This window comes from Lissotriton vulgaris, unplaced genomic scaffold (assembly GCF_964263255.1).
Source record: "Lissotriton vulgaris unplaced genomic scaffold, aLisVul1.2 SCAFFOLD_928, whole genome shotgun sequence".
In the NCBI taxonomy this organism is placed as follows: Eukaryota; Metazoa; Chordata; class Amphibia; order Caudata; family Salamandridae; genus Lissotriton; species Lissotriton vulgaris.
In genome coordinates this window covers 150,999-178,840 of record NW_028242331.1, presented here as the reverse complement: position 1 = coordinate 178,840, position 27,842 = coordinate 150,999, and positions in this window count along the sequence as shown.

Here is a 27,842-nt window from a genome sequence, read left to right as displayed (position 1 = left end):
CATCGAGGAAGATTTCAGAGTTCTGGAAGGAACATAGTGGGCAATCTATCTGCAAAGGTACCCAGCCCCCTTTCCATGTAAGATTTTTTAAAGAAAATCACCATGGCCTTAAATCTTATTCTATTCTTTACTGGGATTCCAGTGGAGTGCCCTGACATTTAGTACTAAAATGTCACGTTTACTACTATGGTGTCACAATTCCTACTAAAGATTTGTTTATTTCTGATGCAATGCTAGGGAAAAAGCTATGTCACAAGCTACACACAACACATGGCAATGCAAAATGCAAAGTGCATTGTTTCTGAGAATTTGCCATTGATGACTGGCTTCCAAATGATAGTCTGGGTGAAATCCATCACTCTATGGACCAATGTGTACTTTTTTCATTGATGCTAGGCAATGTTTAACTTTATCACTCACTTATAACCCCACCACTCACTTACATCCAAGCCTCACACGCACCACGCATAGTCATTGAAATAAGTGCTCCCGCGTAGTCGTAGGTAGTTTCACGCCGCATCCCGTAGATGGGTGCGAAGACCCCAATGATGAGGCATGACACCAAGGGTCCTTTTGGTGTGTGAAGGGTATTTTAAAAACACAATGTGCTCCCCACCATTGTAGGGAACATCTGACAGCTATTGGTGGATTCTTGTTGTTTATACATACTTAGCCAGGGAGGACGAATCCACTCGATTGGACTCTCTCTCCCTTTTTGTTATTTTCACACATACTAACTAAGTACATGCCTGTGCATTAGGCAGATTTAATTTACTTACACTGTGTTCTTGATCTACATATTAAAACTGAATTAATGTCAGCCTCCTAGATTCAATTCTGAAAGCTAACCAAATATTTGTACCCTTTAAGTTGTCATGCAAGCTCAATGTACCTACTAATAAACTAAATGGATAATTATTTTCAGTCTTGTAGGCAAATTGTAGGATCCAAGCATGTCACTCCCTTTTCAGTCCAGAATGTAAATTGTATGATCCAAGCACATCGTTCCCTTTTACCACACTCTAATTAGGGAAAAAAGGTATAAATATTCTATCTTTTGCAGCCAGTTAGACCAGCTTATCAGAAGATGCTGTCAAACAGGACCCAATTTGAGGATGATTTATATGACTCAGAAAATATCCTAAACCTACAAAGACCCAAGACAGTTTGCCACACAGCAGTTAGGGACCATAGACTGTTAAAATAGACTGTATATTGAATTTACACTCTCATCCTACTTTTAAATACAAGAATTCAACATTACAGTAATATGGTTTGTTGAAGAATAGTATATAATTGTTGGAATGTGGTTTATAAGTAGGTGCAGGTAGGTGCCTACAGCTAGTAATAACGCCACAATCACCAATAAGATCCAGTCAGGTCTCAGTAAATTAATTAGTATTTAATATCAATCAAACAATAAAAAAGTAAGTCACAACACACAATACAAATCCAAAACCAATTTATTAAAATAGGAAATAGTGTTATATTTAAAATGACACTAAAATGACAAAAATCCAATGTAAGAAACTCAGAGATATGAATTTTTAAATATTAGGGGCTCCATTAGGCCGCCCGCCACCCTTTTCCCCCTGCCACATTACAATGGCGGGGGGGAACGCAATGGAGGAAAACACCGCCCGCCACTTTTCCGCCCCGGTCGCCTTATGGCCGGGGTGGAAAAGGAATAATATGGTGGCGGTGTCTAATAGACACCGCCAGACATATTATGATGGTTGGTGTGCAGTGCCTTTCCGCGGCGGTGATGCCGCCACGGAAAGGAATGCGGTCTTCGCTCTGGGGGCCCCCTGTGGGCCCCCAGAGTGAAGTACAGGTGGGGGGTGCACGTGGGGGGGTAGCTGTGGTACCCCACTTCATTGTCATTTGCAAAGCGGCAGGCACCGTGCGGTGCCTGCCGCTTTGCACATGACAATGTTAAAGTGCATTTTCAGCATTGTGGCGGGCGGTGCAGAGTGCACCGCCCGCCACAATGTTGAAAATAGAGGATGTGCCCGCCACTGTGGCGGGCACATCCTAATGGCACCCCCGGGACCCCCGCCCTTATGGCGGGCAGTCCCGATTTACGATGGGATGACGGGCGGGCAAAGTCCGCCCGTCATCCTAATGGAGCCCTAAATGTATAAATGTGCTTTCAAGTGCTTAAAAGCATTGAGCTTCAATTGGGAAGATCTGGTCATGCCTGACAGGGACTGCGATGAAGTACACATCGGATTCAATGGGGTGGTTGGGGCTGTCATCGACAGGCCGGGTTGCATTTCAACGACAGCAGCTTGGATCAGAGCAAGGCCTCTGAAGTTCTTGTTGGTCTTGTTTCTCATCATAAATGACAAAAAGCTTAGGAGTTGTGTTTCGGCATAGCCGGTTTGACATTAGGCAACAGGTCAGTCAACTTATGGCGTTTTTTCACAAACAATTCTCAAAATGATTCCAAACTTTGGGAACTTCTTCTAGGTCTTTTTTGGGTCTAGGAGGGTTCACAACACCAGCCCAAGCTGAGTTCCTCCTTAGAGACTTGGGACTAAAATCCCCACTATGCACCTGGTCAAATCTAGATGCTAACCAGCTGGGGTCTTCTTGGTGGAGTTGGTGCAGGTGACTTCTTGAAGCTATATTGTACCTGTTGATTTCAGAGAGTTCACTCCTTAAACCTTTAAAGCAAGGCAAAGTCCTTTTTGTGAAGCCCATAGTGTGCAACAAGTGCAGTCCTAAAGAGTTCAGTCCTCTCTTGGTAAAGACCAGGGGTTCAGCAGCAGCACAGATGTATATTTCTTCTCTTGATTTTTCAGGGAACAGAGGTGCTCAGCAGCTCAAGAATATTTATTCCAGTTACTGGGCTGGCAAGAGGGGGGGTACCCTTGACCAATTGAACGCAGGGTGCTACCCTCTGTGATGACAACTTCCTTGGAAGTGAGGCATATTTGTGTCCCAGAAAGCATTGTTATACAACAATTAAAATGGAGAAAATCTCTCCTGGAGGTTCTGGTACAGATGTTGATAACTTTTCTGACACACCCTTTCAAGTCCCTCTCTGAATTAAATTACAGGGGCCCTGATCTGGATCGGGGTGTAGGAAGTAGTGGTGGGCCTGGTTCGTGTCCTCACTGTTTTCCCCCTTTGATGAGTTTGGCTACCCATCCCCCTTCCTGTCCTGACATCTGCTGCTGCAACTCTCCTTCCAACAGAAGTCTCCTTTGTCTCAGCCCAGGCCACTTCACCCCTCATCAGAGCAGCTTTAATCAGCCTGTCAAAGGCTGATCAATCAGAAGGGCTGCTACAGGACTGATATCTTTAGGAATGCAGTTACAAAACTAAGTTCCTGGAATCTTTGTAATAAATCGAAACTTGAAATATTGAGGGAAATTGGTCTATTTTCCCCTCACCAGGGTGCATAAAACACCTTTTATAATGCCCCTAATTATTACTACAATGCACCCTACCCTTTGGTCACCTAGGGTTGAAGTTAGGGGTGACATACGTAGAAATAGAATCATTTAACAATTTGGAAGTACTTTTAATTCCAAAGCCAAATTTGGACATAGTTCTTTCAATCGATTCCTCCGTGAGTGCGCACACCTGCAGAGAGAACAGTGTATGGGACACTCGGCACCCATCGCCGTAAAGCAAGACATAAGCTGCAACAACATCCAAAAACAGTGGATATGTAAGATTAATCTCCACCATTCTCTAACACAGCCATAGGAGAAATGGTAGCGAAGAAAGAGTGACTTGCTGCAGCTACAAGAGACAAGCCTAAAGTTGTCCTACCACAACTAAAACCAGCCCTGATGAAGACCTTGATGTAAAAAAGTGTGCTGGTCCTACAACTGCAAGGTCGAAACGCGTCAGCACAACTCAGTGGTCTACAAAGATTTAGTGAAAGAGAAGCTGTTGCTTCTTTCCACCGGTAAAGATGGACTAAGACAAAATCACCTCAAAAACTCGAAAAAAGTTTTCAGACCACTCAATAGGACCCGAAGATAGGATAGGTGCATAGGAAAAAATTGTTCACAGTCCTGCCATGATAGACTGCAGTCGGACACTATGATTCTGTAGGAAGTCAAACTATGTCAATATATCCTTTTCGATAATAAAAGTGTTAAATGTACTTTTTTGCATAAAGCTAAAGAATGAAAATGCAATATTCACAAATGTTCAAATATTTGTATTGTATTGTTGTGGAAAAATCAAAAGCAAGTGAGTAATGTATTGTTTTTATATGTTTTTTGTATAAATGTTAAGTCTTTTTTAAAGATCAAAAATTGTGTTATGTACACGGTGAAGCAATACTTAAATGTAAAAAAGCATAGTCAGCATGAAAAAATAACCGTATAAGCACAGAGTCAATGAAAGGGACTTCTGTGGCTCAATAAACTTTAGTGTGATTTTTGATATCAGAGATATCTTGTTTTGTTGAATTTAAAAGGACAGCAAGCACCACACCAGTGCAAACGTAAGTGTATTACATCCACTTGAACTCAAAAACATACATGCCTTACCATATACCTAAGACTTAAAGGTAGGCTGTGAGTACCAATTGTATTTACATCTAATTACCATTTACCTTTTAACAAGAGCACTGGCCTGGGCCTGCTTAGCAGAGCCCAGGGCACAATCAGAGTCAGAAAACAAGCACTAGTCCAAATGGGGGCACACAATGGGGGGACAACTGCAAAAGGTCCTGCTTTCTCTCAATAACAAATTCTAAATATTTCTATAATACAAGCATTTGTGAATGCACTATGAGTATGACGTTTCAGAGTGGTCACCTAGAGATCCAATTGATTCTCTGGCAGGTTTATCTGAATCTTTACCCTCTTTCGCTGCATGAGCAGAACTCAGTGGGTAGCATGAGAAACCTGCCATGATAACATTCGGGGGCTCTGGAAATACACCAGGGGCTGTATCACAGACAGTGACCTGGGGGTGCAACAGGCGTTTGTGGCTGCTATTCATGACCCCAGGGCACTTTGGTATTACGGAAAGGGCCACAGGCGCTTGTGCGGCCCCTCCTGGAATACCGATAGCGCTGGCACACAGAAAGTGCCAGCGCTATCTTCAGGGGACATTCCCTCAATTTGATGTGGATTGCACGATGCAAAGGAGGGAATCCCTTTGCATCGGTAGTGGCACCATATTTCAGATGCGGATGCAGAGTCAAAGAAGCCCTCAGGAGGTGCATTGACAGTGCGCCAGCTAATAGGTGGCGCACTGTCGGTGCGCCCCCTGAGACCAGCCTTCTGGTGGGGTGAAATGGGGCCTCATGGAACTCCCCAACATCCCCTTGCAGGCGGGTGCAGTCACTGACTGCACCTGTCTGCAAGGGGAGCTCTAATCTCCTTAAAAAATGCAGGGAGTTAAATCCATCATCATTCTTAAGCTCACTCCAGCACCCCAGTTCAGACATAGCCATATGCAAATCAGTTTGACCCTAGGTCCCATAGCCAATACTACTCAAACTGGATCGATAAGCCTAACTGCAGTCAAATGAAAAAAATGACATTATTGCCTTTTCCTTACTTTTGGTTTTTCAGTAAAAAAAGAGTTTTTGTCATTATTATTGTCATTATTATTGTCATTATTATTATTATTATTATTATTATTATTATTATTATTATTATTATTATTATTATTTCGGTTTTATATAGCGCTCGGTTACCCTGGAGCATCCCTGCGCTTTTGCCACCAACCACATCAGAAATAGCGAGAACAAAGATGAATTAACATAAGAGGAGGGTCTTAAGTTCTTTACGGAAGCGCAAAAGACACGGTTCAGCGCGCAAACCTATGGGGAGAGCATTCCAGAGGGTGGAAACATTGACTGAAAATCTCCTTCCTCCTGAACGGGCCTTTTTTACCCTGAGGATGACAGACAGGTGTTGACAGTCTGAGCGTAAAGTTCTGCTCGCTTTGTACGGGGTCACCATCTTCTGAAGGATGGGAGGGCCTTTGCCTTGCAAGATTTTGTGTGCAAGGCATAGGGATTTAAATTTCACTCTCTCCCGTATTGGCAGCCAATGTAGTGCCCTCAGTGCTGGTTTGGCAGAGCAGGACATGGGGATGTTATAGAGTGTTCGTGCTGCCGCGTTTTGAACTTGTTGGAGTCTGTTCAAAGTGCTTTCAGGGGCCCCAAGGTAAATTGCGTTGTTAAAGTCCAGCCTGGACATAATCAGACTCTGAATCAAGAGCTTTCTCGAAGTGAAAGGGATGAGGGGCAGTATCTTACGTATTGATCTGAGAAGACCAAAGCAGACACCCGCCAGTTTGGATGCCTGGGTTCTGAGGGAGAGATCTCGTTCCATCCAGATGCCCAAGCTCTTGATTTCATCCTTAGGTTCCGGAAGACACCCCAGGCAACTGGGCCAGGCTAGGCTGGGAAAGGGTGGATTTTTAGGTCCCATCACCATGATCTCAGTTTTGGACCCATTTAATTTGAGTGCTGAGTCCCCCATCCAGGAGTGGACCTGTGAGAGGCAGGCATGGAGTGTCTGGGAATTCTCCAGGGATTGGGAGAGGGCGAACACCAATTGGGTGTCGTCGGCGTAGCTCACGATCTTGATGTTGAATGGAGCCACCACCTCCTCCAAGGGGGCCATATACACGTTGAAGAGTGTAGGACTCAGAGAGGAGCCCTGAGGCACACCACAATGGAGGTGGGTGGATGCCGACCGTGCGTCCCCTTCCCATACCTGGAAAGATCTTTCACTAAGGAATGACCTAAGCCAATTTAGCGCTGTCCCTCTCACTCCGGCGTCCGAAAGTCTCTGGAGTAGCACTTGATGATTCACAGTGTCGAACGCTGCACTCAGGTCCAGGAGGATCACTGCCACTGATCCCCCGGAGTCCAGAATGCAGCGTGCCTCCTCCATGACTGCCAGCAAGGCGGTGTCCGTGCCTTGACCAGGCCGGAAGCCTGTTTGAGAGGATTTTAGCACACCATTGGTCTCCACAAAGTGGGAAAGCCTAGCATTGACCAGTTTTTCTGCGATTTTGCTCAGTCCTGGGAGGAGCGAGATGGGCCTGTTTTGGCCATGTCTGAAGGGTCCAGAGAGGGTTTTTTCAGAAGGGCTTTCACTATAGCGCTCTTCCAGTTAGGTGGCACAATGCCCGTGCCTAACGAAGCATTAATAACTTCAGTAATAGGCTCCACAACGGAGGGGGCAACCTGTTTGAGAATTCTCATAGGGGCAACATCCCGGGGGGAGCCGCTCTTAATTGAACATAGGGTTGTAAGGACTTCATCCCTGTTGACTGGTCCAAACAATTCCAGAGTTATCTGGGGGCACCCTTCCTCCTCCCGTAGCTCGGATCCAATCTTGGGCGGGGGAAGCGAGGTAAGAATTTTTTCTATTTTTGTGTTAAAATATTCCGCCAGGTTATTACATTTGGTCTCCAGGTTCTCCGTGGGGGCAGAGGGTGTAGGAACTTTCAAGAGTTCTTTGACCACCAGAAAGGTTTCTCTAGAGGAGTTAGAAGCATTGTTAATTCTGTCCTCGAGAAACTGAGATTTAGCCAGCCGGATGGCGGTTTTGTACCTCCTCATTGCTGTTCGATATTCCATTTTACTGTTTAGTTTAGTTGGCGAACAGGTATGTTTTGAGCAGACTCCTAAACCTGATCTCCGACTTCTCACTCCTCAAATAGGCAGGGAGTTTATTCCAATTTTTAGCGGCCAAGAGGCAGAATGAGCATCCGCCCATTCTCGCTTTCTTGATCCTGGGTATGACAAGCTGCCCAGTCCCTTTCGACCTCAGAGCTCTGCCCGGGACATACATGGTGATCAGATCTCCCAGGTAGGCAGTGGCCTTGTGCCCGAGAATGCGATGGCAAAAAAGAAGGGATTTAAACAGCACCCTCTTCTTGATAGGGAGCCAATGGAGAGAGTCCAGTGCTGCCTTTGACGCCTCCCATCTAGGAAGTCTCAAAATAAGGCGTGCCGCCGCATTTTGCAGGACTTGTAGGCGTTTGAGATTCTTGTCCGGGGCACCCAAGTATAAGACATTCCCATAATCCAGGCGGGAGGTAATGAGGGCGTGTGTGCCCTATTAATGTGGGAGTACTGCAAGTCAATTTCGAGACAGACAGCTGAAGCGGGCTGCAGTGGGCAATGAGGAAATATGACAAAGAAATCTACACATATGTTAATCGTGGTTATAATTTATTTACAAATGACTGTTCTTTAATTCATTAGTTTATTTAATTAAGTATTTATTTTGTTGCTTTTGCAACGCCTGTATGAAACGGTTTGACAGAATAGTGGTGGATCTGCACGCAATCTAAAGCTGCTCAGACACGAATGCCTGGCAGAATAATTAGGTCTTCAACTGTTTTCTAACAGCCCATAGTGGCTTCTGGATGGAGATGAAGTGGTTGACACTCACATGGGTCGGTGCAGGTTCCTGCCTTCCTCCCAAACATTTTCAAAATATTCTGTTGATTGTGCTAAGATAGAATTGCTTTGTTCCTTCCAGTGCTGTTTTTGTGTGAGCTTTTAATCAGGAGCAATACATGTACGCTAGGAGAGGCTTATTCAAGCAGATGTGATGGCGTAAAAGCATTACTTAGCAGTTGGCCAAACTGTGGGGCATATTATCAAGGCCAGCGATAAAATTATCACCGCTTTAGCGGCAGGAAACTGCAGCTAAAGCGGCGATAATGAGCTTGATAATATGCCCTTGTGAATTCCAATAGAAGCCCAGGTTCGCACCAGAACTCTCTTTACATCTCTCTTTGGCTAACTGGAAGAGGAACAAGCCCATCTGCTTTTTATTAAGAGGTTTGCATTGCATAATAGTCTCCAGAAAGTTCAATTCCCATGGTCTCACCTTCCCCTTCAATATGATGTACCACAGAGCTCTCCTCTATCCAAGGCTGTGTTTAAAAACTACATGTTGTCTGCTTCCCCGCATTAGAGATTCTCATGTTAAAGTCCAGTCCTATACAGATGAAATGTCTGGGTACCTTCGAATTCCAACAATACCCTTAGAATCTTTTACCGCCTGAAGGAACTGTTTATTAAGACCTAAGGCTGGATGCACCATATTCAACTTCACAAAACAAAATTAATCACCTTTGGAGGAACAGCAGTAGAAGAGAACAGAACATGCACATTCCATATCTCCTAAATTGACCATCTAAGCTGTGCATTACAGTAAAAGAAACTAGCCTTTCCTATCAAAAGTGGAATGTCCTTAGAGCCACACGTAGAGAAACCAGTGCATAACTGTTTCCATTGACTACTGCATTTGTTATTATGTTGGCCTCCCAGCCTCTGCAGCAGGTTGGTTACAAAGAGATAAAAACATGACTGTATTCGCTACAGCAGATCACAATGTTGGCCATGGCTCTCAAGAAAGATAGGTCCTGAATTGGCTTCCATTGGTCAACATTATTACATTCAAAATTATTTTTCCACACTGAAAACCTTTTACTTTTACAGCAGCCCAAGTCTCTTTGAATTGTGAAAAGAGTCTTGTCTGGACTGTTGCTATTGAATTAAGACTGATTTGCATATGTCTGGTTTTTATCCTAGGTGACAGGGTGGGCAAAAATATTATGGGAAGGGATGTGGCTATGAGTAATTACTGGTGGCTGAGATTTATTCAAAAATTTTCCACTTTTTTTTTTTTTACTTGGGTTCTATGCCCTAAGTGTAACAGATACGTCCATTTTTGGATCGCATGATCACTGCTCCATGGGAACCAAGCTGCACCCAACTAAAGAAGCTCAAACTACGATGAAATAGGTCTTGGGAAGTTTGTGTTTCAGTTTAGACTAGGCTTGGCAATTCGGGCTGGACTGTTCCTATTGGAGGATGAACAAGGTTGGCTTGCATAAAGTTGGTTCTAATTTGAGGTTACAAGGTAGGCAACATTAGATGGACTGGGATGCAACCCCAAGTGACTACAAGAGGTTGACATACATTCAGGCATTCCACCTATCACTTTTTTGTTTATCTTAAAGGAACCAGTGCAGCTTAAAAAAAACATTTTTCTCACTTGGGAAGCCCTGAGGAGGAGTAGGCAGTGAACCTTTAGACCACTTGGCACTCCCCATGAGACTGTCAACTGGATTCCCAAAGGGGAAGAGGGCCCTTTCCTATTTACAAATCAGTTAACATCTCCTTTAAGGAGTCAGTGACTGGTTAATGTTGGTTGTATGTTCTTACTTCGCATTCCGTTGCAACGCATGCCTTTACCACGCATGCGTTACAACGGAATGGTATTTCCTCGCATTCGATTTTCCTCGAATTCTTCCGTTGTGATGTCATACGTCGTTAAGAGGAAGCGGAAGTTTTTTTCCGTTTTCTCTAAAACGACGTTGATTGCCTGCATATCCCGATGTGACTTCTGGTGAGTTTAATTTATGGGGGGGGGAGACCCCCCCAACCCCCTTTTTTACTTTTAACCTTTACCACATATGCCTTTACTACATACCTCGTAGTAAAGGTATGCGTGGTAAAGGCTTTCAAGGTAACCACGCATGCGTTGTACTGCATGCATGGTTAAGGTATTCGTGGAAACGGCCGCGTTGTAGTGGCCGTTTCCCGTTAAGTGTTATGTTACTGAAATTGAGGTCACAATCTATTATTACATGTGTTACCAAATCCCAATTTTAGAAGAACCACCCTTCCAAACTGCAATTCAGGATGGGTCGTAAAACCCATTTTACAGGTTGTAAAATGATAACATGTGTTTTGTACATAACAAATTCGGACGTTGTGTTCACAAACCCAATAATTTCGCAAAATGCAGGGTTTACAATCAAAAAATGGTTTACTACATCTGGCCTATGTTACAAAGACCCAGAATTTTGACTTTGTATAACTGTTCGATTTGGTCCATTTGTGTGCTTATCTTCATTCTCTCTGTAGGTATGATCTGGTTAATGTTATGTTTAGTTATACTAACTGTTCCAAATGATTTTTGTTTGGCTGTGGATCATGAACTCTCTTTTTAATAACATGTCCTCAGATGGAAAAATTACTTAGTTAGTTAGCCATTGAGCATTTATTTATAGATATTGGAGTTCTACATTCGTTTTTACGGGCTAAATGGTAAAAGGTATGGTTCACTTTCTTCCTAATAGATGATTAGGATGATTAGTATTCCAACTAATCACTGTGTTGTCTTTTTATCTTGTTACCAATGTGATGACAATGTTCCCTGAGAAGCAGTCAATGAAGTCAGCAGACTATGTGGGTTTTCAATCTCAGTTCATCTGTGGTCATGTGGGCTTTTTGTTTATCAGATTGTCTTGTGTTTTATTGTGCTACCTTTGGAGTCACGAAATTCATTCTGAATCCAAAAGAACAAGTTTTCATTGTAAGACTGGACACAGTAGTAAGAGTCACTTACGATGAAAGTCGTCACACTAGGATCTGCGTACTCTAATGCAAGCATCAGAGCACGAAGCTCTGCCAATTGTGCGGTGCAGTCCCCAAGTGTCTGCGTGTGCACAACACTGGACTCGAACTCATCGTTCACCATGGCACCGACCACAATGGCGCAAGCGGAAACGTAGGCATGTTTAGAGCCATGCGCAACCTGCGCCGAACCATCAGTGTAAATAATGCAATGGAAATCCTCCAACGGCCGCATTGCTAAAGGAGCAGGATGAACAAATTCATACTGTAAATACTCCTGCGACCGTAACGTGGCGTCAAAAATGAACGTGACATCCTGGGACGTCAAGGATGCCGCCCATTGAATCCACCGAGGGTGCAAAGCTTTGGAATCAGGGCACGTTCTTTAAGGATAGCCATCTGCACAGCCGTTAAAACTTTTTCTACAGTGGAAAATCGCAGTTCAGCCGATGTGTACAAGTGTGACTTGTAAGCAATAGGTATTGTATCTCCTTCATTAAAAGTCAGGTACGTGAAACCCACCGCCCCAGGGATAATCCTTATCACCAGGTTGGTGTGGTTATCACGAGTCTGTAAGTATTCAGAAGCGAGCAAATCAGCCTGCAAAGACTGCAGAATGGCCGAATGCTCAGGCAGCCAGCATGATTTGGAAAAAGATGGTTGTATCAAAGCATACAAAGGCTTGATACGCTGGGCATATTCCGGAATGTATGTTCTCCCGAAATTCAAAAATCCCAGCAAAGACTGTAATTTTTTCAGTGTTGTCGGAGAGCGCAATTGTGCGCATTTCTCCAGGAAGTGAGGTGCTAAACCCTTTCCTTCGTTGTTAAGCTCGTAACCTAGAAACAACACTGTGTACTCCACAATGTGCGATTTTGCAAAGTTAAACTTGTAACCGACGTCTGCAAAGTTACAAATTATGCTATTTACTCGACACAGATGCTCCCAAAGATCGTCGTCTGTGAGATAAATGTCATCCACATACGAACAAGCAACTGGGTCGAAGTTCTCCAGAAGAGAGACAATGCGGGCGGAGAATACTCCAGGACTGTTCTTATAGCCCATTGGAAGACGCCGAAACATTTTTTGCACACCGCCGCATGTAAAACTGGTCCATTGGGAACTTAGACCGTCTAATCTATGGGCATAAAAACCATTGGAAATGTCAAGCGTGGTTTTGAACCGTTTACGCTCAAGACTATTCACTAACGCAGAGCCATGAGTATTCTGTACTGCGCAGTTACGGCAATGCGAGTTCAAATACCTATAATCCAAAACCAAACGATATGAGCCGTCCGGCTTGTTCACAGTAAAAAGGGGGTTATTCATCGGTGACACACACGTTTCAATTACACCTTGATATTCCAATTGTTCAAGGATAGCTGCGACAGAAGCCTTCGCTTCACGCCGTATGGGGTATTGAGGTTGAGGCTGTGGTTGTGACCGTAAAGGAATCTCGTGGCACGGTGACAATTTATCCCAGCCACACTGATTACGGTACACAGCCGGCGCAAGCGCCAGAGCCCACTCTTCTGCAAAATGCAGCGCTTCCACTCTCGGTACAGTGTGCGCGAAACTGGGTAGGATTACCTCCTCCCCTCGCGGAGCTGCGAGAACAAAAGGTGGGGGCCAGTCAGCCTCCGAAAGCAAAATGTCATATGTAGACGAAAGATTTTCCCAAAATACCCCTTTTACAGTTCGCTGCATGTCACCTTCAATTAACAGGACAATTTCAAAAAGTCGTTCAGGGGGAGCAACATGCGTATCAGCAGTTTCAATCACAACATAAGAATCAGTCGCTGTCACCTTCAACAGTGGACGGAGGGCCTCTCTCACTATGGTAATCTCTGCTGCGCTGTCCAGCAAGGTCAGAGCCCACGTCAGATTCCAAAGCCGCGTTCTCACTATCTGGGGCATAACGATGCGCGGTCAGGGCAGCGACTTTCTTCGTGGCAAACTGTGGTCTCTTGGGCGTAGAGCCTTCCTGCTGCTCTCCACCGTTGCGCGGGCGGGGCTGACCACGTCCTTGCTGGCCACCTCGGCCCCTGCCGCCCCCTCCACCACCGGTTGACGGTGCCGATGAGTCCTGAAAGGAACGAGGAGAGCGTTGGTCAGAAGCCTGAAACCTTTCAGGCGATTTAATCATCGTGCGGTCACGCAAATCATAAACACGATCCGACTGCGCAGGCAACCGAGACGCAGGAGCAGAAACCTGTGTTTGTTGTTGCTGTTGCTTACCCTGATTCTGCTTTTTAGGCCAATTTTGCTTTTTGGACTTTTGTTGACCACTAGTTTCCGATGTCTGACCCTGGGGCTGTTTCTTCTCCTTATCCGGAGAAGCTTTAACCCCCTTCGCATTGCGCCAACCATTTTGTAAGCAGTCACAATAATCTTTGCCAACTGTCGGGGTCGGTCGGCCTCTTGAACCAACGCCAACGCGTTAGCTACCTGAAAGTTCACTGAATCCCCCTTGACATTCGCAAGGATCAGATCGCAAACTACTTCAAATGAGCCACACAGGCGCATGCCCAATTCAACAGCCGCCTCTGGTCCGTGTTCGTCCTGAACCCGTTTAAGGACCCCACCTAGATTGGTCACAGACGGGGAGCCATAGCACCTCGAATAGACCGCCGCAAAAGTTTTTCCCCAGGTTTCACAGTCAGCAAGGTCAGGAGCCAGATCCTTCGGCAAACTTAGTGTAAGAATCCGGTGCTTATCACCCGGACTCGTATTGGGAAACACAGCTTCCAGCTGGCCGAATTTCTCAGCAAGCCAGAAAGGAAAATCATCCTTTTCTTGGGGCTTCTTACCCATCACGGAATTAACCATGACCGGATTGATTTTCAGACCAGCATGTTCTGCACGAAGCTGTACGCCCCTAGGGGCCGCGTCCTGAACATTACGGCTAGTGTAATGAACAAGTGCTCTAATCACTTCCACCGCGACTTCATGAAGCCGCCGCAGTTCTCCCACGTTACAAGTGGCACGTCGGGGGTGAGGAGTAAACCCAGCCAAAGCGGGCCACGGAGTGCCCGGAATGGACAATGGACCTAACCTCGGAGCGGTTAAAGCGTGCGGTAGGGCGCCACCAAACCAAACTCCATGCTGCCAAGCGTCAATAGGAACTTCCAGTGCTCTGTACGGAGCGTATGCAACCGGTACATCTGAAGCAGTGTACGAGTGGTACACACCAGAATTAGCGTCCACCGGCGGAAATGTCACCCACGAATAAAACAGTTCGTATGGGTAAGCATGTTCCGCACTCACCACTAGAATCACAGCCAAGCCCTCTAGAGGAACATCATACATCCGCAAATGGTCACGCACCGCAATGCGACTATGCTGCGGGATGTCCACGGCTTGAGCCATGTTAGCACAGGAACTAGAAAAAAAAACAAATAATACTTTGTAGCACAACTGGGTAGTAATCCAAAGAAACCGTTTTAGATAGATTCAAGCTTGAAGTTGACCTATTTCAAAAATAGGTAGGTTTTTCCGACAATGCCATTTTCCGGAAACGGGAATGTAGGCGTTAAGGTTTGAATGATATACTACTCGAGTGTCATGATATAAGGCCAATCAACGTATGGGCGCCATGTCGCAGGGTTTCCGTTCTCTCACAGAACTGTGCACAGAGACCTAGAACCTGGGTGAGTTAGGGTGACCCACAACTCACCTTTGTTTCAGAAATCCCCTTACCAAGCTAGCTACAGTGTCGCATCGGTTGTAAATACTTCCCAATGCCTTAGACAATCCAGAACATGAACTTAGAATACCTCAGGTATCGTGGAACACATGAACACTCTTTCGTTATATTATCATTACAAACCGAAACTGGGAGGCAGAGAACACACGTGCAAGTTTGAAATGTTTATTTTTCAATGCAACATTCTCAAACGCAGTATCTTATATAATATCAACATACATATTATAAAAATCAGAGTTAGCAGCATAGTCACTAATCCATAATAAGCAAAAGGTGATAGCATGTTATGATGCAGAGATCTATAGCATTCTGTATCACCTATATTTTGCGCACCCTAATTAGCATATTATATTATATCTAAGAAGGTCTCATCTGGGTTCTTAGCAGGGCGGACCCATACCTCTAATTCTCAGTAGTAGGAGATCACATCAACCGCTACCAGCTCTCAGCATGCGAAGCATCAAGTGTGTTGATTCATTCCCTGTAACTGTATCTTAAACCCACGTAGAGCCAACTGTTGGCACAAACATTATTTGTGTTATGACTAACGTGGTGCGAGGATCAGGCCTACAGCAACCTTGTGTTAGGTTATTCTGAGAGTGTGCAGTTCTCAGTGTGCAGATAGTTGTACCAAGTGTACCAAGCACAACTGATATCATTGCAATAACATATTATTCTCAAATAAATCACATCTTTCGTCTAGGTTAAAAGCTGCAATAACAATTAGGTGTTGTGTGCAAAACCGAAGCAGAAAGAAAATATGGCGTTTAAACATTTAATAAGCACATGCTAACTTAACACAATATATAGAAACGTAGTACCCATATGACAGGAATTTCAAGTTATGTGATAAATATCACACCCTTGCAGTTACTCCCTGATACATTGTGCCAAATCAAACTTGCCGTAAATTCAGCTCAGATAGCCCATAAAAATAAAAAAACATGTGGAATGCGGTGTGCTAAAAACGATTCAGCAGGTTATCCCTCATTTTCCTGAAAACTCAGTATAGGAGATATTTACCATATCTAAACTTTATAACTTTTGGTAAATGCATCACCCTATTCCGACAACTTTGTAATGAAGGCCTAAGTAGTGAGGTATTAACTGGGAGGTACATGCTTCCTATTCTCAATGTTGTCCTTTAAAATGAGTCATGACAGGGTGCAGAAGAACGCACAGTATATAGGGGTTCACTTTGGGGGAGAGCGCCACACCAGCTGCTTGTATGCGGATGATGAAATCGCCACGCTCGAAGCCCCTGCAACGTTGATACTGGCCTTTCTTGTTGAACTAGAGTTGTTTGCGGCCGCATTGGGCTTCTGACTCAATGTGTCCAAATCGCAAGCCCAGGATTCTCCTTGAAGCCCCATACTGTTGCCATCATCAATCAGGCTTACCCTATTCGGTGGGATCAGAGTGTCATTCCATACCTAGGCATCAAATTGACACTATCCACTTCAGAAACTTCTTCTTTGAAGTACACCCACCTGCAAGCTCAAGTTGGTTGTGACTTACACCGCCGGCGGCCGTTTAACCTCTCCTGGCTGGGTAAGGTAGCAGCCCTTAAGATGAGCGTACTTTTCAAAATCTTATACTTATTTTAGGCTTTGCCCGTGGAGCCCGCCCACACCCTCCTCAGGCATGCTAAAGCAGCTTTAAAATGGGTTCTTTCCCTTTTTCTGGGTGGACAAAAAAACAAATAAGTGTAAGGATTTGAGCTTCAGACCCCCTAGGGAGGGGGGCCTGGGGATCCCTAAGCTGGTTCGCTACTATAGGGCTACCCTGCTGAAACCCTTGCTGGAGTGGTCTCACCAGGAATCAGAGAAACATTGGTTATTCATGGAGCGGGAGCTGTTAGCACTCAGTCCCTACCTTCCGGCTTCACTGGTCCGCCGTGGCTTCACGATGATTGTTGCAGAAGGATGTCTTGTATTTTACACTACTTCCGGATATCCAGTTCCGGCCTAGGTTAGCTTTCCAGCTTCCAACGACACCTATTTATCATACCGCTGATGTAGTTGCCTTCTAAAAGACCACAAAGACCAGTAAGACCACCTCTGCCCACATATCTTTGCTATTCTGCCCAATGTTAGTACGATTTTTATTGTGATAATTTCTTAGCTCATATGCACAGTTGCTGTTAGCCCTCAGCCCTTCAGGCTTCCCTGGTCCGCCGTGGTTTCATGACAATTGTTGCGGAGGGAAGTCTTGTATTTTTACACTACTTCCAGACATCCAGTTTTGGTCTAGGTTGGCGTTCCTTGACCGGGCCCAGGGCCAGAAATTTTGGTCCTGTTTCTAGAGATAACCCCTGAATTCAATTACCGGTGAAAGCCTGCGTGCTTTATGCCCTCCTAGATGGCAGTTATGTAATACATTTTATAGTGAAGACCTGGCAAAGTTAGAAAATTCACAATGCTCATGTTGTAAGGTAAAAATTCTTTGGGCCCTAAAATTAAGATGCAAAACGATGCCAGAGGGCCCCTGGAGTCCTGCATGAAACACAGCGAACCCCAGTTTGCCTTCATTAATGATAGATCTCTGATAGAACACAAATACGAAATAGCAGATTTTATTCTTGACTAGCATCCCGTCCCGACGTTGTCCGGGAGCAATTAGGCTTCAAGGCCCCCGCCCGCCCCGACATTGTCCGTGGGTCCCCCGGAGCCTTCCTCCATATATTGCAGTATTATACCTCTATGTTTACTTTGTACGCTTTTGTAACCTGCACACGTCACTTTTTCCTCCTATACCTCTATGTTTACTTTCTACGCTTTTTTAACCTGCACAAGTAACTTTTTCCTCCTGTAATGCACCGTTTGACTCACTTTTGTAATGCTCCGTTTGCTTCCTCTTGCTCAGAATGTACGCTTTTGTAACCTGCACACGTAACTTTTTCCTCCTGTAATGCACCGTTTGCCTCACTTGTGTAATGCTCCGTTTGCTTCCTCTTGCTGACGATTGTCATTTTTGCTTCATTTTTCCGCCGCTCACCGCTCCTAAATAAATAAATAAATAACCTACCTCATCCGCCGCTCACCGCTCCTCCCCGCCTGTCCGCCGCTCCTCACCGCCTGTCCGCCACTCCTCACCGCCTGTCCGCGGCTCCTCAACGCCTGTACGCCGCTCCTCACCGCTCATACCCGCGCCATGTCCGCCGGTACTCCTCGTGTTCCTGGATGCCGCTCCTCCCCGTGCTCCTCACGTCAGCACGCACATCACGGCGTTCTTCCAAGGGACTACATATTTTTCGGTAAATTTTTTAAATAACGTTTATTTATTACGTTTATATAGCCTATGTCCATCTGCACACCCTGACGATTACAACGATGTATCGGGTGTGTGGATTGGCGCTGTGGTTCCCGAGTTTACCCGCCTCAAAGGTTCAAAGTTCTTCCTTTATGATAGTAGTATAGATAACAAACTAGATGCGGAGAGACTGATTGCTTGAATGGGATTCGCATTAACAGTCTTGCAGCCGCATTTTGGACCAGTTGTAAACGCTGTATCTGGTATTTGGGAAGGCCAATGTACAAGCCGTTGGCGTAATCCAGTCTAGATGTTACTGTGGCATGGATTTTTCGGCAATTTACTGGTAAGAGTTTCAGAATCTTCCGTAGATTCCTCAGCTTACATAGGCAATTGCCAACTGTTTGCTGGATGTGGGATGTAAAAGATAGCTTGTCATCCCACCGAATTCCCAGGTTTTTTGCTGCCCGGCTGGGAGAGGGCGCTTCACGCATCTCTGTCGGCCACCAAAGATCAGAAGGCGGGGGAGGGCCATTACCAAAAAAGATGACTTCTGTCTTATTGGCGTTAAGTTTCAGTTTGTTTGTGTTCATCCAGTAAGCTATATCTTGGAGGCAACCTTTAAAATGCAAAAAGGATGCCTCCGATACCTCAGAGTACGGGAACACCAACTGGGTGTCATCAGCATAAGATATTGCCTTGACTCCCCAGTTGGCAATTAGCGTGAACAGAGGGGCAAGATATAAATTAAATAGCAAAGGGCTGAGAGCCGACCCCTGAGGAACGCCACAGCTAAGGGGCTTCGGTGTTGAGGAGGATGTCCCCAGTGTTACCTTCTGTGTTCTCTGGGTCAAATATGATTGAAGCCAGCTCAAAGCCCGACCCTGGATGCCTATCTCAGCCAGGCGTGCCAGCAATCTATCGTGGTCGACCGTGTCGAAGGCGGCCGACAGATCCAGGAGCACCAGCATTGCTGAGTTGCCTGAATCCATCGACCACCTCACCGACTCTGCCACCTCTATCAGTGCTGTCTATGTACTAAAGCCGGGCCTAAAGCCCGATTGTGTCTCATGCAGAATTGTGTTCTCTTCAATAAAGTTGTTAAGTTGGCGTTGGATTACTTTCTCAAGCATTTTGCCTGGCACCTCCAAAAAAGAGATTGGGCGCAGATTGCTCAAGTCCAGGGGGTCCCCGTTAAGTTTTTTCTTTAGTGGGAGAAGAGTGGCATGTTTCCAGACATTCGGGAAGATCCCGGAGGAGATGGACGTATTCCATATTTGCTGGATTGTGGGGGCTACAAAGACAGCTATGGAGCTCCAAATTTCTGGTGGGCATGGATCATCTGGTGAGCCTGATTTGCAACTGTTTAATGCTTGCAAGACCGCGTCCAAGGTTATGGGCTGAAATTGTGACAAGGTCCTGCCATCTGATACTGATTCAGGTAGATCAGTTTTTTGAGTTTTCTTATCAGGCCCAAAGGACTCATAGACTAATTTGATTTTTGACTCAAAAAAGTCCGAGATACTGTTACACATCACGGTTGACGGTAGAATCTCCCTCTCAATACAGCGGGGTTTGAGGAAGGATTGTACTATTTTAAATGTTTCTTTACTTGAGTGTTCTGCTTTCAGAATCGAGTCCGCGTAGAATAGCTTTTTTGCTTTTCTAATCGCTTTGTGCAACTTATTGGTGGCTTCCTTATATCTGGCTTTATTTAGAGGATCGTAGTTTAACCTCCAAAGCCTCTCCAGCCTTTTGCATTCGGATTTCTGAGCTCTAAGGTCCTGCGAGAACCAGGAGGCCGAGGGCGAGCTGCGTTTCGATATGGCTAGTGCAGCCGGTGCGATTGAGGACACCATATTCCCAACCCAGTCATTGAGCATCCTGGCATCCAAGTCCGCATTGCAGGTGAGGATGGGCGTGTTTTGGGCTAGGACTGGACCCATAGAGGCAGGGGTTAGTTTCTTCCACTGTCTTTTCATAAAAGAGCATTTGCTTGTCTCAGGTTTGTCTGTCGCTAGTTTTAGTTGAAATGGGATCAGAGAGTGGTCTGACCATGTCAATGGTAGCGGCGGGTCTGTGACGGTCTTATCGATGTTAGAGAAAATTAGGTCAAGCGTGTGGCCTGCTCTATGCGTGGGGCCTGCGTTTAAGAGGCTTAAGTTGGCAGTGCTTAAAGTTGACCTCACTATATCAGCAGGGGCACAGTCCTCCCTGTCCATATGTATATTAAAGTCTCCTACCACAAGGAATTGGGGGTGAAGGAGGGAGCTTTGGATGATAGTGTCCAATATCGAGGTCAGATTGTGATCTTCCCTTCCCGGGGGGCGATAAATTACTAATCCCGCTAGGGATAGTTGATGGTCCACCTGAAAGCAAAAATGGAGCCCCTCGAATTCCAGATTCGGGGTGGGGGCTGATGAACTGAGTGTGAGCTGTTCTTTAAAAATAACAGCCACTCCCCCCCCTCTTTTATCACCCGTCCGGTTTGCTAGGCATATTTTATACCCGGACGTATTGTCCTCATTTAGCTACATTTCTGTTAGAAACAGTGCATCCCATTGATGCTCATCTAATAGCAGCCAAATTTCATCTGCGTGTTTTGCAAGAGATCTGCAATTTAGCAAGCCTGCTCTGAAATGACATGCTTCATCATCGGGCCCACCAGGAGAAGCCGAATACCTCCCTGGTGTGCTGCAACGCCAGATTACTGTGAAGCTGTTTTTTTTTGTGACAATAGTGTGAAAACAAAGTGGGTTTAAAAAATGCCAACAAGCTGTACCAGACAAAAAACTTTATTCTGTGGTTAGCCAGGCATTAGTTAAAATGTATGTGTCGGGAAATTTACCAACTAATGTGTTGGGTATTTTCCACTTAGAGTGGACCCCACCTACTATGAATTCAGAGTTTTGGAAACTAACCAATTAGTACACAGGTCAGTTTACAAAATTGTTTTCAATGTGCCAAAAGTCGGTGCGCACTTTTCAACACCCTTTTGTGAATGGAAATGTTGTACATCATGCCCGAAATTCTGCAACTGTGGTTTCTTTACAGGAATTCTTTCCAATAAATGACGGCAGGTTTGTCAATAGAAAATGGAGGAAATGTGTTAATTACTGCACATGACATGCACTAATTACCACATGACTTGGAATTTAGATTTTGGTGCAAACTCCAGTATGCTCAGGGATCAGATTTAACAACAGTTCTGTTTTACATCCATTGCGCTCGCTTTATTTATTCCCACTCCTCCAATCCCAGTACTATTCTCAGTCCACAGACATTTGGACAGTCACATAAAATATTCAATGCATCATAATAAACGTGTTTGCTGTGTACTATTTTGCATGACTGTAGTGAAAATAAATGAACATCAAACAATCTTATAATATCTGAGATATTGTCAATGTATGCAATATCTCTCTTCCTCAGCTGAACACATGAAAGATCTTCAACCTGTTGCTGTGTGAATTTATTAGTTAGTCCTTACACCCGTAGGGTTTTTGAAAATGAAGTCAAGGAAAGCAATTACTAGTGAAATGACATTTTATGCAGATCTGTACAGCACAGATTGTTACAATGAAGGAAACATCCTGCTACACATGCTAAGCATTGTCAAAGCCATGTTGAATAATTGCCCTTGGCCAAACTATATTTTGAAAATCACCACCTAGTCATATGTATTTATTATAGAATGACAACATCTAAGATAATTGGTCCCCTAGTGTTCACCAACTGTGAGAAAACATCTTTAATGCTCTACATATACTTTATATAAAGTTCTGGAAAGTATTTGAAAGGTGCAGTTCACATACATTGGAATGACGTCTTGTTTTCTTTCTTTCATCTCTCAAGTAACTATCTCTTTTTAAAAGTTACTTATACATGGACATTTAGATCATGTTGTTTTTGCACATTGCCTTTTTTTTATAAAATGCTCTTGTGGCTGTCTGGTTTGTTACTGTTTTATTAAAACTAAAAAGTACATATACATTTAATAATGAGAAATATATCTCAATATAATGCCATATATAACCCTTTCTTACTTGATAGTGATACATTGTTGCACAAACTTTCCCTCTGGTCCCTGATGGTTTGCATGAGGTGGAGCCGCGGGCGCAGGAGCGCCATAAAACAAACAGAGCAACCCGGCGAAGTGGGAGCCTTTCTTACTTAATACAGTGATACATTGTTGCACAAACTTTCCCTCCGGTCCTTGACGGTCTGCGTGAGGTGGAGCCACGAGCGCAGGAGTGCCAGAAATCACACGGAGCAACCCGGCAAAGCGGGAGCCTTTCTTACTTGATACAGTGATAAATTGTGGCACAAACTTTCCCTCCGGTCCCTGATGGTCTGTGTGAGGTGGAGCCATGGGCGCAGGAGCACCATAAATCAAACAGAGTAACCCGGAGAAGCATGAGCCTTTCTTACTTGATACAGTGATACATTGTTGCATTAACTTTATCTCTGGTCCCTGACGGTCTGCATGAGGTGGAACCAAGGGCGAAGGAGCGCCATAAATCAAACGGAGCAACCCCGCTGAACAGGACGCGCGCGGGACGCAGTCCAGGTTGATGTCTGGGCCAAGACGGGCCCATCTGAGCCCAGCCAAATCTGAGCGAGGCTGGGCTGGGCCCCATCTCTTGGCCCCGTGACTTGGACACACAAGACTGTTGGAGAAGGAATAAGTAGCCAGGTCCAAGCCCACTATTGACTATCAACTTATAAGACTCTCCGGCAGTACCATAAGTGCAGCACATTACAAAGTACTGTTGCAGTGAGGGAGGGGTGTGATGACCCACAATCTTGTTTCTGCCCACTTATATACGCTTGCATGAGGGCCTAACCGACCATCCCAGAACTATTTTAGTTTTGACCATCTCTCTGTGCCTCCAGGAGGGATTAAGATTGGCGTCTAATTGCAGTGTACTTACTAAGCACAGGAGTGGGGAAAAGAAAGGCGGTAAGCGCGTAGCCCTCATCGAAAAAATTAATCCCGGGTGATACACTACAAACTTTATTGAGTTACCTCACCGGAGCAATTGGAGAGTTAGAGAAACAAATAACCTCTGTAGAGGAGTCAATAGTATCTGGCACATCATGTACTAATATTGAGTCAGATAACACTACTGTAGGACCATCTGGTACGCTGGGGGGGTTAGGGGGATGTCCAAACGATAAAACATCCCACAATGGGTGTGTCCAAAATATGACCAACAATGCAATACTAAGCGATCCTGACTCATTCTCACAACCCCTTCAGAAGCGGCAAAAAAACCTGACCCCAACAGATAAATGGAACAAGGAGAGTGAGGAAGTAGAGGATGGCATAAAAATCTCTAAGATAACTGCCCCAAGTACCTCTAAGTTGGCTAAGCATAGTACAAAAAAAATTGGTCTGAGGAAAGGTATTATGAAGTCTAAAGAAGATCGAATCAAAAAGAGTGACCCTCGGGGTAACAATTTAAAAAATCTAATCTTGCTAGTTGAAAGGCTAGATCTTTTTGTATGGGTCTCAATAGATAAATTAAGGGAAAGAGTAGACCAGATAGAGACACGACTGACAAACTTTTCAGCAGGGGAAGGGATCACTATACATACAGGCACCAATCCCAGTCAAGGGGGGTAAGGGTAATTATGAAACATGTAGGAGCACTAATATAACCGGTATTCAACAACAGAATAGAGAGGCTGGAAAACCAAGTTGGAGTAACGCCCACTCACCACGTCGACCGGCTACTCTATATTCATCTGTACAAAACATTACGAGTCAGCATTCAAGTGTTAAAGCAAACATGGGTAGGAGTGAAATAACAAATGTAGAGCATAATGCTAACACAAATACTACTAACCAACCCACTGTGCCATTAACATCTAGACTATATCCCACAGCACTAAATGAATCACTAATGGAACAACCCTACCTAGACCTACCACCATCAGTCACACCATATATGGTTGTATTAGCAAACGTATACAGGTGAAAGGCCTTCAGATAATGAATCCTGGGAAACATTAAGAAATAAGTCATTACACTGGCTAAGTATGAACATTGGATACATGGAACTGCTTTTTATGGAGTTTAAGATCGCGCATAGGATCCAGTGGTTGGGGAAAGGCAGAAAAACACTACATGGTGATTTTGTGGTCCAAATATTTAGAACCCACTTGCTAGTGGAAAACATTTTATGGAAGGCAGGAAACAATACAATGATAATGGGAGGCATTAATGTGCTCCCGCTGGGATTTTTCTACCAAAAGCCAGCCATGCAGGAAAGAGGTGGTTGGGTTCGAAACGCTGAGGCGAGAAATAGGTATGTATATAACATACCAGTGGAAAACCGGTTTAAATTTCTCCCTTCTCAGGATGAGATAGACTGACTGGACCACTCACTTGAAATAAAACAAAAGAAAGTGGCAATTTTCAGCTCCTTTAAACCACTACATGTTTACCAAACTCAAAACCTAAATCAAACGTTGATTAGAGTACCTGCGGGAGGGCATAACACGACGGAATCACTGAACATAGATTTAGACAATAGCCCCATTAGTACAGGTGCTATCCCTAACTATAGCCTAGCGATAGATCAGGCAACAGATCTGATTACGAGCCCTCCTACCTATCCATTGTGCTCCTCTTTACATGACATCCAAAGCGAATCAGTATTTAATGAGAATAGCCTCACTGTATTATATTGGAACATAGTGGGTCTATGTTCTAAATTAACCAATCATCTATGGTATGATTTTGTGAAGAAATGTAATGTCTTTTGCCTCCAAGAGACTTGGTTCATAGATGAAATCCATATTGAAGGTTATAAGACCTATCATACATCAGCCATACCATATATTTCTGGGAGGCCAAAGGGTGGCCTGAGTATATACGTTTCAATTTCGGTGATGATAAATAAAATAACCCTTGTACAAACAGAACCCAATTAAAAAATAATAACCCTGGATATGGATAATCAAAATATTTTGGTGCTGATAAACTTCTATAATAATATACAGAAGGATCTATTGAAACAACTTAGAAATACCTTACAGGTAATCCAAAACAGCAGTTCATGGAATGCTCTATTTTTATAGGGGGAGGGGGGATTTCCACATGACTCTATGTATGACTAATAACAACCTAACATGTGGTCTGGTGGATGAGGAAAACTGTACCTCACTTCCCCCACACCGTATACGGAGACTCCCTAAATGAAATCCTTTTTGTTGATGAAGGGTTATAAATCACGCTCTACCATCTGATCACCAAAAAGAGCACCTCTTATCTCCCTTGATGGTGAAAATGCCACATGTGGCCTTACCAGAGAAAACCCGAAAATATGCTTAAAACCCTCTATTTTTGCTATGCATAATCAGCAAAGTAAATCGCACCAATCCCCTGAATCCTGGGGTTATAGACCCAAGGCAAAGGCCAAGAAGACATGTCCTAGGGTAACAAAATGTTCTAGGCCCACACTGATGTTAAATGTGCATTCCAGTTGCACAGAAAAACAACGTGGTAAATTGGCCTGACGTGAAGTACAGTAATTTTCCACAGCCTCAAGACCAACGCCCTCTCACACGTACACAAGACCAAGCTGGTGCAGGTTGACACATCATGGTACTTTCCACTGAAACATTATTTTGAAACATTGCTTGCACGTACTAAAAGCCGCAACCTCTTGCAATAGCAGTACCTATCGCAAGTTCCGCTCTCGCATATAATTTTAGAAATATGTACAGGACAAGAAGTCTTTGTTTATGTTCTGTGGTCAAGCATGGCCAACCAACCGTTAGGACACCTGACCGCCCCCACTGTCCTAGGATAATGCGGTCAAGCCACCTGCGTCAGAAAATACGTCAGGACAGTGTAAGTTCTGTGATTTTAGGTATAAAAGATCCACCCTCACAATTAAAAGGCAGAACTTTCCAAGCTGACTTTTTGGGCGGTTCTCCAGTCGACTGATATCTAATTTGGGACTGCCAGAGCCTACTCTACCAGGTGATGCCTTCCTGAATAAGATAGCTTTTAAATTTTCAATCTTCCTAATAATCTTAGCTAGCCCAATGCTTTTTCATCCATACCAAATTCCTTGCATTATAGGTATCATTTTAGTATAAGATCCTCTAGGGTTCTATTCCCTAGATAGGTGCTTAAAGGCACTAGGCCTGATAGTAATGTTCTTTATTTAACCCAGCTTAAAACGCAATTATGTCTTTTTTAATCTTAGCCTCTGTTATTTTACTCTTGCTGGAATGCTTAGACCTCTGAGTAGTTACTCCACAGAGAGTTGTGTGTAGACATAGTATTCTCTTGAGCAATATTCAATGCCTTCTTACATCCTCCATCCTACACCATAAGCTATGTTTTACTAGATAAGTTACTTATGTTTACTTTGCAGCTTTTTATAAACAATTGATATCTTGCATAGATTCTGGCAGAGTGAAGCCAGATTTTCTTAAAGAGTGTTCTTTAGCAATACGCCTCATCGATATACATGTGTGTTAAATAATAAACGTGCCACTCCAACTTGAAAAGTAGTCTTTTCACATTATTGTTTCTTCTTGTTCAGTGTGTTATTGAAACGATTCTCCTAACCACAGTTAAGTGTGGCCACACCCTAAGCGGCTCAAAAGGGCCTCTGCTACTCACCCTCAGTCATTGTCTTGGAAATAGGTTTCCGAACATACTGTGCTCTCCACCAATTCCATTTGCACAGACCTTTAATGGGAGAGGCCTGAGCTCAATTATAGATTTTATATTAATCTCAAAAAGGTATGCATCCTGCCTGCTGAGTTACAAACTGCACAAGAATGCTATTAGTGAGCACTTCCCGATGAGTGTAGCTCTATTCTTCCCTCCAAAAATCCCTAGAACTTACAACAAGAGTATATATGGCCCACAAAACCTAAACATTTACAAAATAAAATGCGTCTCCCCAAAATGGGTGAAAGTTGACCCGCATGAGTTTACCAAAAGTGGTAAAAAAATCCCTTAGTTCCAATATGAAGTGTTTAGACCCTTCCAATTCACACGAGGAAGTCTTAAAAATCTTTATAGGCATAACAAAAACAATTAGTGAAACACTGAAAGTCCGATCAAAACATAGGAATGAGAAGAACAAAGGGTGGTTTAACAAAAATTGTACAAAAGCCTACACAGATCTAACATGTGCATTACATAAAAAGCAAAGGGATAGACTTGAGATCATACAGCTTAGAAAGGCATATAATCAGGCATGGAAATCAAGGAAAGGAGAATTAAGGAAAAAGACTTGGGCTGACTTACACACGGCATGTGTTAATAAAGATAGCACTTCCTTTTGACGAGTGGTAAAATCGCCATTTTTGGTAACGGAAGACATCCCCACCATAGAAATAGCAATAGACGGAAGACACTGGGGGGAAAATGTTTCTAAGATGTTTGGTCAACTAAATGAGGAGAATGACAAAGTAGCGAAGACTTTAAGTCTTAGCTCTAGATCCCCTCCAACAGTTTCCCATTTG